This window comes from Tasmannia lanceolata, unplaced genomic scaffold, assembly GCF_043159265.1.
Source record: "Tasmannia lanceolata isolate RefF3 unplaced genomic scaffold, GAP_Taslan_0.1 ptg000037l, whole genome shotgun sequence".
Lineage (NCBI taxonomy): Eukaryota > Viridiplantae > Streptophyta > Magnoliopsida > Canellales > Winteraceae > Tasmannia > Tasmannia lanceolata.
Window position 1 is genome coordinate 34825586 of NW_027518714.1, and position 16374 is coordinate 34841959.

Consider the following 16374-nt stretch of genomic DNA (forward strand, 5'->3'; position numbering starts at 1 on the left):
TCTAAGCCCGACTGTTGTTGCGAAGGAGCTGTCCTCCTCCCTTCTACTATCCCCCCCAACTCTTAGGGATATCCTGGATCTTGATGCAGCCGGCCACCTTTACCCTCGTGTGTAGGGTTATCGATGTGACCTTCAGATCCGCAGCGGTGATCAATGCTGTGGTTAGTTGTTGGTGTTGGGGGGCTATATGTACCCCCAACTGTGGGATTCTTCTGCACTGCTCTTTGATTCTCCTTTTGGCTCTATGCCTTTACTGCCCATCTGGGCCCCCCTTGTAATTCTTGCTTATTGGTTTTAATATATCCGGTCGGGGTCTGCCTAACCCCAGCTTACCAATCAAAAAAAAAAAAAGATTTAGTGGCTGAAGGATAGAGATTGAAGAAATAAAAAGTTTCTAATTTTAGAAACTTTATAAATATCAATCTTTTACTTTTTGTAAACCCTAGATATGGTGTCAAATTGCTTTTAGCTAAGTTTTGAGATGACGTATTGAATCGTAGATTTAGTTGATGGAGGATGGAGATTGAAAAATTACAAAGTTTCTTATTTTAGAAACTTTATAAAACATCCATCTTTTAGACAAAGAAAACCCTAGATGTGGTGTAAAGACGCTTTTAGCCAAGTTTGTAGAAGAGGATGAGATGGTATTTAATCTTAGATTTAGTTGATAGAGGATGATATTGAATTTAAAAAATAGAAAGTTTCTTATTTTAGAAACTCTAAAACATCAATCTTTTAGACATAAGAGACCCTGGTGATAGTGTCAAAGAGCTTTTAGCCAAGTTTTGGGATGACGATGAGATGGTTTTAAAACGTAGATTTAGTTGACGGAAGATGGAGACTGAAAAAGTAGAAAGTTTCTTGTTTTGGAATGTTTATAAAATATCCATCTTTTAGACATAGGAAATCCTAGAGATGGTGTTAAGGTGCTTTCCGTCAAGTTTTGAGATGAGGATGTGATGGTATTGGAACTTGGATTTTGTTGATAAAGGATGGAGATTGAAAAAATAGAAAGTTTATATAACATCCATCGTTTAGACATAGTTGACCCTAGAGATGGTGTCAATGAGCTTTTAGCCAAGTTTTGGATTGATGATGAGATGGTATTGAATCTTAGATTTAGCTGATGAAGGATGGAGATTGAAAAAATAGAAAGTTTCTTATTTTAGAAACTTTATAAAACATCCATCTTTGAGACATTGGAAACTCGAGAGATGGTGTCAATGAGCTTTTAGCAAAGTTTTGAGATGAGAATGATAGGGTACTGAATCTTAGATTTAGTTGCTGAATGATGGATATTGAAAGAAAAAAAGTTTCCTATTTTAGAAACTTTATAAAATATCAAACTTTTATACTTAGTAAACTCTAGAGATGGTGTCAAAGAGCTTTTAGCAACATTTTGAGATGGGGATTAGATGGTATTGAATCTTAGATTTAGTTGATGAAGGATGGAGATTGAAGAAATGGAAAGTTTATTATGTTAGAAACTTTATACAACATCCATCTTTTAGACGTGGGAAATCCTCGAGATAGTGTTAATTAGCTTTTTGCAAAGTTTTGAGATCAGGACGAGATGTTATTGAATCCTAGAATTAGTTCATAAAGTAAGAAGATTGAAAAAATAGAAAGTTTCTTATTTAGAAACTTTTCAAAACACCAATTTTTAGCCATAGGAGACCCTAGAGATGGGGTCAAGGAGCTTTTAGCCATGTTTTGAGGTGAGGATGAGATGGTATTGAAACTTAGATTTAGTTGATGAAGGACCACTTTTTATGGTATTGAAACCCTGGAGATGATGTCAACCAACTTCTAGCCACGTTTTGGGTTGAGAATCAGAGGGTATGAATCTTAGATTTAGCTGATGAAGGATTGAGATAGAAAAAATAGAAAGCTTCTTATTTTAGAAACTTTATAAAACATCCATCTTTTGTACATAAGAAACCCTAGAGATGGTGTCAAGGAGTTGTTTGCCAAGTTTTAAGATTAGGATGAGAGAGTATTGAATCTTAGATTTAGTTGCTGAAGGATAGAGATTTAAGAAATAAAAAGTTTCTTATTTTAGAAACTTTATAAAATATCAATCTTTTACATTTTGTAAACCCTAGATATGGCGTCGAAGTGCTTTTAGCTAAGTTTTGAGATGAGGATTAGATGGTATTGAATCATAGATTTAGTTGATGAAGGACGGAGATTGAAAAATTACAAAGTTTCTTATTTTAGAAACTTTATAAAACATCCATCTTTTAGACATAGAAAACCCTAGATGTGGTGTAAAGAAGCTTTTAGCCAAGTTTGTAGAAGAGGATGAGATGGTATTGAATCATAGATTTAGTTGATAGAGGAAATTGAATTAAAAAATAGAAAGTTTCTTATTTTAGAAACTCTAAAATATCCATCTTTTAGACATAAGAGACCCTGGAGATGGTGTCAAAGAGCTTTTAGCCAAGTTTTGGGCTGATGATGAGATTGTTTTAAATATTAGATTTAGTTGATGGAAGATGGAGATTTAAAAAGTAGAATGTTTCTTGTCTTAGAAACTTTATAAAATATCCATCATTTAGACATAGGAAATCCTAGAGATGGTGTTCAGGAGCTTTCAGTCAAGTTTTAAGATGAGGATGTGTTGGTATTGGATCTTGGATTTTGTTGATAAAGGATGGAGATTGAAAAAAATAGAAAGTTTATATAACATCCATCGTTTAGACATAGACCCTAGAGATGGTGCTAATGAGCTTTTAGCGAAGTTTTAGATTGATGATGAGATGGTATTGAATCTTAGATTTAGCTGATTAAGGAAGGATATTGAAAAAATAGAAACTTTCTTATTTTAGAAACTTTATAAAACATCCATCTTTGAGGCAATGGAAACTCGACAGATGGTGTCAAGGAGCTTTTAGCAAAGTTTTGAGATGAGAATGAGAGGGTACTGAATCTTAGATTTAGTTCCTGAATGATGGAGATTGAAAGAAAAAAAAGTTTCCTATTTTAGAAACTTTATAAAACATCAAACTTTTATACTTAGTAAACCCTAGATATGGTGTCAAAGAGCTTTTATCAACATTTTGAGATGAGGATTAGATGGTATTGAATCTTAGATTTAGTTGATGAAGGATGAAGATTAAAGAAATAGAAAGTTTATTATTTTAGAAACTTTATAAAACATCCATCTTTTAGACGTGGGAAATCCTCGAGATAGTGTTAATAAGTTTTTTGCCAAGTTTTGAGATCAAGACTAGATGGTATTGAATCTTAGATTCAGTTGATAAAGTAAGAAGATTGAAAAAATAGAACGTTCCTTATTTTAGAAACTTTTGAAACCATCAATTTTTAGCCATAAGAGACCCTAGAGATGGGGTCAAGGAGCTTTTACCCATGTTTTGAGGTGAGGATGAGATGGTATTGAAACTTAGATTTTGTTGATGAAGGACCACCTATTATGGTATTCAAACCCTAGAGATGATGTCAACCAACTTCTAGCCACGTTTTGGGTTGAGAATCAGAGGGTATTGAATCTTAGATTTAGCTGATGAAGGATTGAGTTTGAAAAAATAGAAAGCTTCTTATTTTAGAAAGTTTATAAAACATCCATCTTTTGGGCATAAGAAACCCGAGAGATGGTGTAAAGGTGTTTTTTGCCAAGTTTTAAGATTAGGATGAGAGGGTATTAAATCTTAGATTTAGTTGCTGAAGGATAGAGATTTAAGAAATAAAAAGTTTCTTATTTTAGAAACTTTATTAATATCAATCTTTTACTTTTTGTAAACCCTAGATATGGTGTCGAAGTGCTTTTAGCTAAGTTTTGAGATGAGGATTAGATGGTATTAAATCATAGATTTAGTTGATGAAGGATGGAGATTGAAAAATTACAAAGTTTCTTATTTTAGAAACTTTATAAAACATAATCTTTTAGACATAGAAAACCCTAGATGTGGTGTAAAGAAGCTTTTAGCCAATTTTGTAAAAGAGGTTGAGATGGTATTGAATCTTAGACTTAGTTGATAGAGGATATTGAATTAAAAAATAGAAAGTTTCTTATTTTAGAAACTCTAAAACATCCATCTTTTAGACATAAGAGACCCTGGAGATGGTGTCAAAGAGCTTTTAGCCAAGTTTTGGGAAGATGATGAGATGGTTTTAAATCTTAGATTTAGTTGATGGAAGATGGAGATTGAAAAAGCAGAAAGTTTCTTGTTTTAGAAACTTTATAAAATATCTATCTTTTAGACATAGGAAATCCTAGAGATGGTGTTAAGGAGCTTTCAGTCAAGTTTTGAGATGAGGATGTGATGGTATTGGATCTTGAATTTTGTTGATAAACGATGGAGATTGAAAAAATAGAAAGTTTATATAACATCCATCGTTTAGACATAGCTGACCCTAGAGATGGTGTCAATGAGCTTTTAGCCAAGTTTTGGATAGATGATGAGATGGTATTGAATCTTAGATTTAGCTGATGAAGGATGGAGATTGAAAAAATAGAAAGTTTCTTATTTTTGAAACTTTAAAAAACATCCATCTTTTAGACATTGGAAACTCGAGAGATGGTGTCAAGGAGCTTTTAGCAAAGTTTTGAGATAAGAATGAGAGGGTACTGAATCTTAGAATTAGTTGCTGAATGATGGAGATTGAAAGAAAAAAAGGTTCCTATTTTAGAAACTTTATAAAACATCAAACTTTAATACTTAGTAAACCCTAGAGATGGTGTCAAAGACCTTTTAGCAACATTTTGAGATGAGGATTAGATGGTATTGAATCTTAGTTTTAGTTGATGAAGGATGGAGATTGAAGAAATAGAAAGTTTATTATTTTAGAAACTTTATAAAACATCCATCTTTTAGACGGGGGAAATCCTAGAGAAAGTGTTAATAAGATTTTTGCCAAGTTTTGAGATCAGGACGAGATGGTATTGAATCTTAGATTTAGTTGTTAAAGTAAGAATATTGAAAAAATAGAAAGTTTCTTATTTTAGAAACTTTTCAAAACATCAATTTTTAGCCGTAGGATACCCTAGAGATGGGGTCAAGGAGCTTTTAGCCATGTTTTGAGGTGAGGATGAGATGGTATTGAAACTTAGATTTTGTTGATGAAGGACCACCTTTTATGGTATTGAAACCCTAGAGATGATGTCAACCAACTTCGAGCCAATTTTTGGGTTGAAGATCAGAGGGTATTGAATCTTATATTTAGCTGATGAAGGGTGGAGTTTGAAAAAATAGAAAGCTTCTTATTTTAGAAACTTTATAAAACATCCATCTTTTGGACATAAGAAACCCTAGAGATGGTCTCAAAGAGTTTTTCCCCAAGTTTTAAGATTAGGATGAGAGGGTATTGAATCTTAGATTTAGTGGCTGAGAGGGTATTGAGTCCAAGTCATGTTCTCTCTTCGGTCGGGCTGTGAGGAGATCCATCTTCTGGAAATGAAAGCCATCCTCCATGGGATCATACTCGCGCGCTCGGAAGGGTATGAATCAATCTGGATTGAATCCGATTCTTTGGTTGCAGTAAATGTGATCTTAGAAAAGTGGGAGTGTCCCTGGAAAGCCATTCCAATTGTTGAAGAAATTCGTGACACCCTCAGAAACACTCAGAACTGGAAATTGTCTCATATTTGGAGAAAAGCGAACGGGGCCGCAGACTTCCTGTCTAAGCCCGACTGTTGTTGCGAAGGAGCTGTCCTCCTCCCTTCTACTATCCCCCCAACTCTTAGGGATATCCTGGATCTTGATGCAGCCGGCCACCTTTACCCTCGTGTGTAGGGTTATCGATGTGACCTTCAGATCCGCAGCGGTGATCAATGCTGTGGTTAGTTGTTGGTGTTGGGGGGCTATATGTACCCCCAACTGTGGGATTCTTCTGCACTGCTCTTTGATTCTCCTTTTGGCTCTATGCCTTTACTGCCCATCTGGGCCCCCCTTGTAATTCTTGCTTATTGGTTTTAATATATCCGGTCGGGGTCTGCCTAACCCCAGCTTACCAATCAAAAAAAAAAAAAGATTTAGTGGCTGAAGGATAGAGATTGAAGAAATAAAAAGTTTCTAATTTTAGAAACTTTATAAATATCAATCTTTTACTTTTTGTAAACCCTAGATATGGTGTCAAATTGCTTTTAGCTAAGTTTTGAGATGAGGTATTGAATCGTAGATTTAGTTGATGGAGGATGGAGATTGAAAAATTACAAAGTTTCTTATTTTAGAAACTTTATAAAACATCCATCTTTTAGACATAGAAAACCCTAGATGTGGTGTAAAGAAGCTTTTAGCCAAGTTTGTAGAAGAGGATGAGATGGTATTGAATCTTAGACTTAGTTGATAGAGGATATTGAATTAAAAAATAGAAAGTTTCTTATTTTAGAAACTCTAAAACATCAATCTTTTAGACATAAGAGACCCTGGAGATGGTGTCAAGGAGCTTTTAGCCAAGTTTTGGGATGATGATGAAATGGTTTTAAATCTTAGATTTCGTTGATGGAAGATGGAGATTGAAAAAGTAGAAAGTTTCTTGTTTTAGAAACTTTATAAAATATCCATCTTTTAGACATAGGAAATCCTAGAGATGGTGTTAAGGAGCTTTCACTCAAGTTTTGAGATGAGGATGTGATGGTATTGGATCTTGGATTTCGTTGATAAAGGATGGAGATTGAAAAAATAGAAAGTTTATATAACATCCATCGTTTAGACATAGCTGACCCTAGAGATGGCGTCAACGAGCTTTTAGCCAAGTTTTGGATTGATGATGAGATGGTATTGAATCTTAGATTTAGCTGATGAAGGATGGAGATTGAAAAAATAGAAAGTTTCTTATTTTAGAAACTTTATAAAACATCCATCTTTAGACATTGGAAACTCGAGAGATGGTGTCAAGGAGCTTTTAACAAAGTTTTGAGATGAGAATGAGAGGGTAGTAAATCTTATATTTAGTTGCTGAATGATGGAGATCGAAAGAAAAAAAGTTTCTTATTTTAGAAACTTTATAAAACATCAAACTTTTATACTTAGCAAACCATAGAGATGGTGTGAAAAAGCTTTTAGCAACATTTTGAGATGAAGATAAGATGGTATTGAATGTTAGATTTAGTTGATGAAGGATGGAGATTGAAGAAATAGAAAGTTTATTATTTTAGAAACTTTAGAAAACATCAATCTTTTAGACGTGGGAAATCCTCGAGATAGAGTTAATAAGCTTTCTGCAAAGTTTTGAGATCAGGACGAGATGGTATTGAATCTTAGATTTAGTTGATAAAGTAAGAAGATTGAAAAAATAGAACGTTTCTTATTTTAGATACTTTCAAAACACCAATTTTTAGCAATAAGAGACCCTAGAGATGGGGTCAAGGAGCTTTTAGCCATGTTTTGAGGTGAGGATGAGACGGTATTGAAACTTAGATTTTGTTGATGAAGGACCACCTTTTGTGGTATTGAAACGCTAGAGATGATGTCAACCAACTTCTAGCCATGTTTTGGGTTGAGAATCAGAGGGTTTTGAATCTTAGCTTTAGCTGATGAAGGATGGAGATTGAAAAAATAGAAGGCTTCTTATTTAAGAAACTTTATAAAACATCCATCTTTTGGACATAAGAAACCCTAGAGATGGTGTCAAGGAGTTGTTTGCCAAGTTTTGAGATTAGGATGAGAGGGTATTGAATCTTAGATTTAGTGGCTGAAGGATAGAGATTGAAGAACCCTAAATATGGTGTCAAAGTGCTTTTAGCTAAGTTTTGAGATTAGGATTAGGTTGTATTGAATCATAGATTTAGTTGATGAAGGATGGAGATTGAAAAATTACAAAGTTTCTTATTTTAGAAACTTTATATAACATCCAACTTTTAGAAATAGAAAACCCTAGATGTGGTGTGAAGAAGCTTTTAGCCAAGTTTGTAGAAGAGGATGAGATGGTATTGAATCTTAGATTTAGTTGATAGAGGATATTGAATTAAAAAAATAGAAAGTTTCTTATTTTAGAAACTCTAAAACATCCATCTTCTAGACATAAGAGACCCTGGAGATGGTGTCAAAGAGCTTTTAGCCAAATTTTGGGATGATGATGAGATGGTTTTAAATCTTAGATATTTTTTTTTGATGGTTAAGCTGGGGTTAGGCAAGACCCCTACCAGATATCATTAAAAATAAGGAAAAGATACATCAAGGGGGCCAAAAGTCCAGCCAGGTGGGAACATTCTCCCAAAAGGCAATCCACATAATGGCAAAAGGAAAACAATAAAACAACCTAAACAGGCAAACTTTAAATCTTAGATTTAGTTGATGGAAGATGGAGATTAAAAAAGTAGAAATTTTCTTGTTTTAGAAACTTTATAAAATATCCATCTTTTAGACATAGGAAATCCTAGAGATGGTGTTAAGGAACTTTCAGTCAAGATTTGAGATCAGGTTGTAATGGTATTAGATCTTGGATTTTGTTGATAAAGGATGGAGATTGAAAAAATAGAAAGTTTATATAACATCCATCGTTTAGACATAGCTGACCCTAAAGATGGTGTCAATGAGCTTTTAGCCAAGTTTTGGATTGCTGATGAGATGGTATTGAATCTTAGATTTAGCTGATGAAGGATGGAGATTGAAAAAATAGAAAGTTTCTTATTTTAGAAACTTTATAAAACATCCATCTTTGAGACATTGGAAACTCGAGAGATGGTGTCAAGGAGCTTTTAGCAAAGTTTTGAGATGCGATTGAGAGGGTACTGAATCTTAGATTTAGTTGCTGAATGATGGAGATTGAATGGAAAAAAAGTTTTCTGTTTTAGAAACTTTATAAAACATAAAACTTTTATACTTAGTAAACCCTAGAGATGGTGTCAAAGAGCTTTTAGCAATATTTTGAGATAAGGATTAGATTGTATTGAATGTTAGATTTAGTTGATGAAGGATGGAGATTGAAGAAATAGAAAGTTTATTATTTTAGAAACTTTATAAAACATCAATCTTTTAGTGTTAATAAGCTTTTTGCCAAGTTTTGAGATCAGGACGAGATGGTATTGAATCTTTGATTTTGTTGATAAAGTAAGAAGATTGAAAAAATTGAAAGTTTCTCATGTTAGAAACTTTTCAAAACACCAATTTTTAGCCATAGGAGACCGTAGAGATGGGGTGAACGAGGTTTTAGCCATCCTTTGAGGTGAGGATGAGATGGTATTGAAACTTAGATTTAGTTGATGAAGGACCACCTTTTATGGTAGTGAAACTTTATAAAAGTTTCCTAGAGATGATGTCAACCAACTTCTAGCCACGTTTTGGGTTGAGGATCAGAGGGTATTGAATCTTAGATTTAGCTGATGAAGGATGGAGATTGAAAAAATAAAAGCTTCTTATTTTAGAAACTTTATAAAACATCCATCTATTGGACATAAGAAACCCTAGAGATGGTGTCAAGGAGTTTTTTGCCAAGTTTTAAGATTAGGATGAGAGGGTATTGGATCTTAGATTTAGTTGCTGAATGTTAGAGATTGAAGAAATAAAAAGTTTCTTATTTTAGAAACTTTATAAATATCAATCTTTTACTTTTTGAAAACCCTAGATATGGTGTCGAAGTGCTTTTAGCTAAGTTTTGAGATTAGGATTAGGTGGTATTGAATCATCGATTTAGTTGATGAAGGGTGGAGATTGAAAAATTACAAAGTTTCTTATTTTAAAAACTTTATAAAACACCCATCTTTTAGACATAGAAAACCCTAGATGTGGTGTAAAGAAGCTTTTAGCCAAGTTTGTAGAAGATGATGAGATGGTATTGAATCTTAGACTTAGTTGATAGAGGATATTGAATTAAAAAATAGAAAGTTTCTTATTTTAGAAACTCAAAAACATCCATCTTTTAGACATAAGAGACCCTGGAGATTGTGTCAAAGAGCTTTTAGCCAAGTTTTGGGATGATGATGACATGGTTTTAAATCATAGATTTAGTAGATGGAAGATGGAGATTGAAAAAGTACAAAGTTTCTTATTTTAAAAACTTTATAAAATATCCATCTTTTAGACATAGGAAATCCTAGAGATGGTGTTAAGGAGCTTTCAGTCAAGTTTTCAGATGAGGATGTGATGGTGTTGGATCTTGGATTTTGTTGATAAAGGATGGAGATTGAAAAATTAGAAAGTTTCTTATTTTAGAAAGTTTATATAACATCCATCGTTTACACATAGCTGACCCTAGAGATGGTGTCAATGAGCTTTTAGCCAAGTTTTGGTTTGATGATGAGATGGTATTGAATCTTAGATTTAGCTGATGAAGGATGGAGATTGAAAATATAGAAAGTTTCTTATTTTAGAAACTTTATAAAACATCCATCTTTGAGACATTGGAAACTCAAGAGATGGTGTCAATGAGATTTTAGCAAAGTTTTGAGATGAGAATGGGAGGATACTGAATGTTAGATTTAGTTGCTGAATGATGGAGATTGAAAGAAAAAAAAGTTTTTTTATTTAGAAACTTTATAAAACATCAAACTTTTATACTTAGTAAACCCTAGAGATGGTGTCAAAGAGCTTTTAGCAACATTTTGAGATGAGGATTGGATGGTATTGAATGTTAGATTTAGTTGATGAAGGATGGAGATTGAAGAAATTGAAAGTTTATTATTTTAGAAACTTTATAAAACATCCATCTTTTAGACGTGGGAAATCCTCGAGATAGTGTTAATAAGCTTTTTGCAAAGTTTTGAGATAAAGACGAGATGTTATTAAATCTTAGATTTAGTTCATAAAGTAAGAAGATTGAAAAAATAGAAAGTTTTTTATTTTAGAAACTTTTCAAAACATCAATTTTTAGCCATAGGAGACCTTAGAGATGGGGTCAATGAGTTTTAGCCATGTTTTGAGGTGAGGATGAGATGGTATTGAAACTTAGATTTAGTTGATGAAGGACCACCTTTTATGGTATTGAAACCCTAGAGATGATGTCATCCAACTTCTACCCACGTTTTGGGTTGAGAATCAGAGGGTGTTGAATCTTAGATTTAGCTGATGAATGATGGAGATTGAAAAAATCGAAAGCTTCTTATTTTAGAAACTTTATAAAACATCCACCTTTTGGACATAAGAAACCCTAGAGATGGTGCAAGGAGTTTTTTGCCAAGTTTTAAGATTCGGATGAGAGGGTATTGAATCTTAGATTTAGTTGCTGAAGGATAGAGATTGAAGAAATAAAAAGTTTCTTATTTTAGAAACTTTATAAATATCAATCTTTTACTTTTTATAAACCCTAGATATGGTGTCGAAGTGCTTTTAGCTGAGGTTTGAGATGAGGATTAGGTGGTATTGAATCATAGATTTAGTTGATGAATGATGGAGATTGAAAAATTACAAAGTTTCTTATATTTGAAACTATATAAAACATCCATCTTTTAGACATAGAAAATCCTAGATGTGGTGTAAAGAAGCTTTTAGCCAAGTTTGTAGAAGAGGATGAGATGGTATTGAATCTTAGATTTTGTTGATAGAGGATATTGAATTAAAAAATAGAAAGTTTATTATTTTAGAAACTCTAAAACATCCATCTTCTAGACATAAGAGACCCTGGAGATGGTGTCAAAGAGCTTTTAGCCAAGTTTTGGGATGATGAGGAGATAGTTTTAAATCTTTGATTTAGTTGATGGAAGATGGAGATTGAAAAAGTAGAAAGTTTCTTGTTTTAGAAACTTTATAAAATATCCATCTTTTAGACATGGGAAATCCTAGAGACGGTGTTAAGGAGCTTTCAGTCAAGTTTTGAGATGAGGATATGATGGTATTGGATCTTGGATTTTGTTGATAAAGGATGGAGATTGAAAAATTAGAAAGTTTCTTATTTTAGAAAGTTTATATAACATCCATCGTTTACACATAGATGACCATAGAAATGGTGTCAATGAGCATTTAGCCAAGTTTTGGATTGATGATGAGATGGTATTGAATCTTAGATTTAGCTGATGAAGGATGGAGATTGAAAAAATAAAAAGCTTCTTATTTTAGAAACTTTATAAAACATCCATCTATTGGACATAAGAAACCCTAGAGATGGTGTCAAGGAGTTTTTTGCCAAGTTTTAAGATAAGGATGAGAGGGTACTGAAACTTAGATTTAGTTGCTGAAGGATAGAGATTGAAGAAATAAAAAGTTTCTTATTTTAGAAACTTTATAAATATCAATTTTTTACTTTTTGTAAACCCTAGATATGGTGTCGAATTGCTTTTAGCTAAGTTTTGAGATGAGGATTAGGTGGTATTGAATCATAGATTTAGTTGATGAAGGGTAGATATTGAAAAATTACAAAGTTTCTTATTTTAGAAACTTTATAAAACATTCATCTTTTAGACATAAAAAACCCAAGATGTGGTGTAAAGAAGCTTTTAGCCAAGTTTGTTGAAGAGGATGAGATGGTATTGAATCTTAGACTTAGTTGATAGAGGATATTAAATTAAAAAATAGAAAGTTTCTTATTTTAGAAACTCGAAAACATCCATCTTTTAGACATAAGAGACCCTGGAGTTGGTGTTAAAGAGCTTTTAGCCAAGTTTTGGGATGATGATGAGATGGTTTTAAATCATAGATTTAGTTGATGGAAGATGGAGATTGAAAAAGTACAAAGTTTCTTGTTTTAAAAACTTTATAAAATATCCATCTTTTAGACATAGGAAATCCTAGAGATGGTGTTAAGGAACTTTCAGTCAAGATTTGAGATCAGGTTGTGATGGTATTAGATCTTGGATTTTGTTGATAAAGGATGGAGATTGAAAAAATAGAAAGTTTATATAACATCCATCGTTTAGACATAGCTGACCCTAAAGATGGTGTCAATGAGCTTTTAGCCAAGTTTTGGATTGCTGATGAGATGGTATTGAATCTTAGATTTAGCTGATGAAGGATGGAGATTGAAAAAATAGAAAGTTTCTTATTTTAGAAACTTTATAAAACATCCATCTTTGAGACATTGGAAACTCGAGAGATGGTGTCAAGGAGCTTTTAGCAAAGTTTTGAGATGCGATTGAGAGGGTACTGAATCTTAGATTTAGTTGCTGAATGATGGAGATTGAATGGAAAAAAAGTTTTCTGTTTTAGAAACTTTATAAAACATAAAACTTTTATACTTAGTAAACCCTAGAGATGGTGTCAAAGAGCTTTTAGCAATATTTTGAGATAAGGATTAGATTGTATTGAATGTTAGATTTAGTTGATGAAGGATGGAGATTGAAGAAATAGAAAGTTTATTATTTTAGAAACTTTATAAAACATCAATCTTTTAGTGTTAATAAGCTTTTTGCCAAGTTTTGAGATCAGGACGAGATGGTATTGAATCTTTGATTTTGTTGATAAAGTAAGAAGATTGAAAAAATTGAAAGTTTCTCATGTTAGAAACTTTTCAAAACACCAATTTTTAGCCATAGGAGACCGTAGAGATGGGGTGAACGAGGTTTTAGCCATCCTTTGAGGTGAGGATGAGATGGTAGTGAAACTTTATAAAAGTTTCCTAGAGATGATGTCAACCAACTTCTAGCCACGTTTTGGGTTGAGGATCAGAGGGTATTGAATCTTAGATTTAGCTGATGAAGGGTGGAGTTTGAAAAAATAGAAAGCTTCTTATTTTAGAAACTTTATAAAACATCCATCTTTTGGACATAAGAAACCCTACAGATGGTGTCAAGGAGTTTTTTCCCAAGTTTTAAGATTAGGATGAGAGGGTATTGAATCTTAGATTTAGTGGCTGAAGGATAGAGATTGAAGAAATAAAAAGTTTCTAATTTTAGAAACTTTATAAATATCAATCTTTTACTTTTTGTAAACCGTAGATATGGTGTCGAAGTGCTTTTAGCTAAGTTTTGAGATGAGTATTAGGTGGTATTGAATCGTAGATTTTGTTGATCGAGGATGGAGATTGAAAAATTACAAAGTTTCTTATTTTAGAAACTTTATAAAACATCCATCTTTTAGACGTAGAAAACCCTAGATGTGGTGTAAAGAAGCTTTTAGCCAAGTTTGTAGAAGAGGATGAGATGGTATTGAATCTTAGACTTAGTTGATAGAGGATATTGAATTAAAAAATAAAAAGTTTCTTATTTTAGAAACTCTAAAACATCAATCTTTTAGACATAAGAGATGCTGGAGATGGTGTCAAGGAGCTTTTAGCCAAGTTTTGGGATGATGATGAAATGGTTTTAAATCTTAGATTTCGTTGATGGAAGATGGAGATTGAAAAAGTAGAAAGTTTCTTGTTTTAGAAACTTTATAAAATATCCATCTTTTAGATATAGGAAATCCTATAGATGGTGTTAAGGAGCTTTTACTCAAGTTTTGAGATGGGGATGTGATGGTATTGGATCTTGGATTTCGTTGATAAAGGATGGAGATTGAAAAAATAGAAAGTTTATATAACATCCATCGTTTACACATAACTGACCCTAGAGATGGCGTCAACGAGCTTTTAGCCAAGTTTTGGATTGATTATGAGATGGTATTGACTCTTAGATTTAGCTGATGAAGAATGGAGATTGAAAAAATAGAAAGTTTCTTATTTTAGAAACTTTATTAAACATCCATCTTTAGACATTGGAAACTCGAGAGATGGTGTTAAGGAGCTTTTAACAAAGTTTTGAGATGAGAATGAGAGGGTAGTAAATCTTAGATTTAGTTGCTGAATATTGGAGATTGAAAGAAAAAAAGTTTCCTATTTTAGAAACTTTACAAAACATCAAACTTTTATACTTAGTAAACCATAGAGATGGTTTGAAAGAGCTTTAAGCAACATTTTGAGATGAGGATTAGACGGTATTGAATCTTAGATTTAGTTGATGAAGGATGGAGATTGAAGAAATAGAAAGTTTATTATTTTAGAAACTTTAGAAAACATCCATCTTTTAGACGTGGGAAATCCTCGAGATAGAGTTAATAAGCTTTTTCCCAAGTTTTGAGATCAGGACGAGATGGTATTGAATCGTAGATTTAGTTATTAAAGTAAGAATATTGAAAAAATAGAATACCCTAGATGTGGTGTAAAGATGCTTTTAGCCAAGTTTGTAGAAGAGGATGAGATGGTATTGAATCTTAGACTTAGTTGGTAGAGGATATTGAATTAAAAAATAGAAAGTTTCTTATTTTAGAAACTCTAAAACATCAATCTTTTAGGCATAAGAGACCCTGGAGATGGTGTCAATGAGCTTTTAGCCAAGTTTTGGGATAATTATGAAATGGTTTTAAATCTTAGATTTCGTTGATGGAAGATGGAGATTGAAAAAGTAGAAAGTTTGTTGTTTTAGAAACTTTATAAAATATCCATCTTTTAGACATAGGAAATCCTAGAGATTGTGTTAAGGAGCTTTCACTCAAGTTTTGAGATGAGGATGTGATGGTATTGGATCTTGGATTTTGTTGATAAAGGATGGAGATTGAAAAAATAGAAAGTTTATATAACATCCATCGTTTAGACATAGCTGACCCTAGAGATGGCGTCAACGAGCTTTTAGTCAAGTTTTGGATTGATGATGAGATGGTATTGAATCTTAGATTTAGCTAATGAAGGATGGAGATTGAAAAAATTGAAAGTTTCTTATTTTAGAAACTTTATAAAACATCCATCTTTGAGACATTGGAAACTCGAGATATGGTGTCAAGGAGCTTTTAGCAAAGTTTTGAGATGAGAATGAGAGGGTACTGAATCTTAGATTTAGTTGCTGAATGATGGAGATTGAAAAAATAGAAAGTTTACTATTTTAGAAACTTTATAAAACATCCATCTTTTAGATGTGGGAAATCCTTGAGATAGTGTTAATAAGCTTTTTGCCAAGTATTTAGATCAGGACAATATGGTATTGAATCTTAGATTTAGTTGATAAAGTAAGAAGATTGAAAAAATAGAAAGTTTCTTATTTTAGAAACTTTTCAAAACATCAATTTTTAGCCATAGGAGATCCTAGAAATGGCGTCAATGAGCTTTTAGCCATGTTTTGAGGTGAGGATGAGATGGTATTAAAACTTAGATTTAGTTCATGAATGACCACCTTTTATGGTATTGAAACCCTAGACATGATGTCAACCAACTTCTAGCCACATTTTGGGTTGAGAAACAGAGGGTATTGAATCTTAGATTTAGCTGATGAATGATGGAGATTGAAAAAATAGAAAGCTTCTTATTTTATAAACTTTATAGAACATCCATCTTTTGGACATAAGAAACGCTAGAGATGGTGTCAAGGAGTTTTTTGCCAAGTTTTAAGATTATGATGAGAGGGTATTGGATCTTAGATTTAGTTGGTGAAGGATGTAGATTGAAGAAATAAAAAGTTTCTTATTTTAGAAACTTTATAAATATCAATCTTTTACTTTTTGTAAACCCTAGATATGGTGTCGAAGTGCTTTTAGCTAAGTTTTGAGATGAGGATTAGGTGGTATTGAATCATTG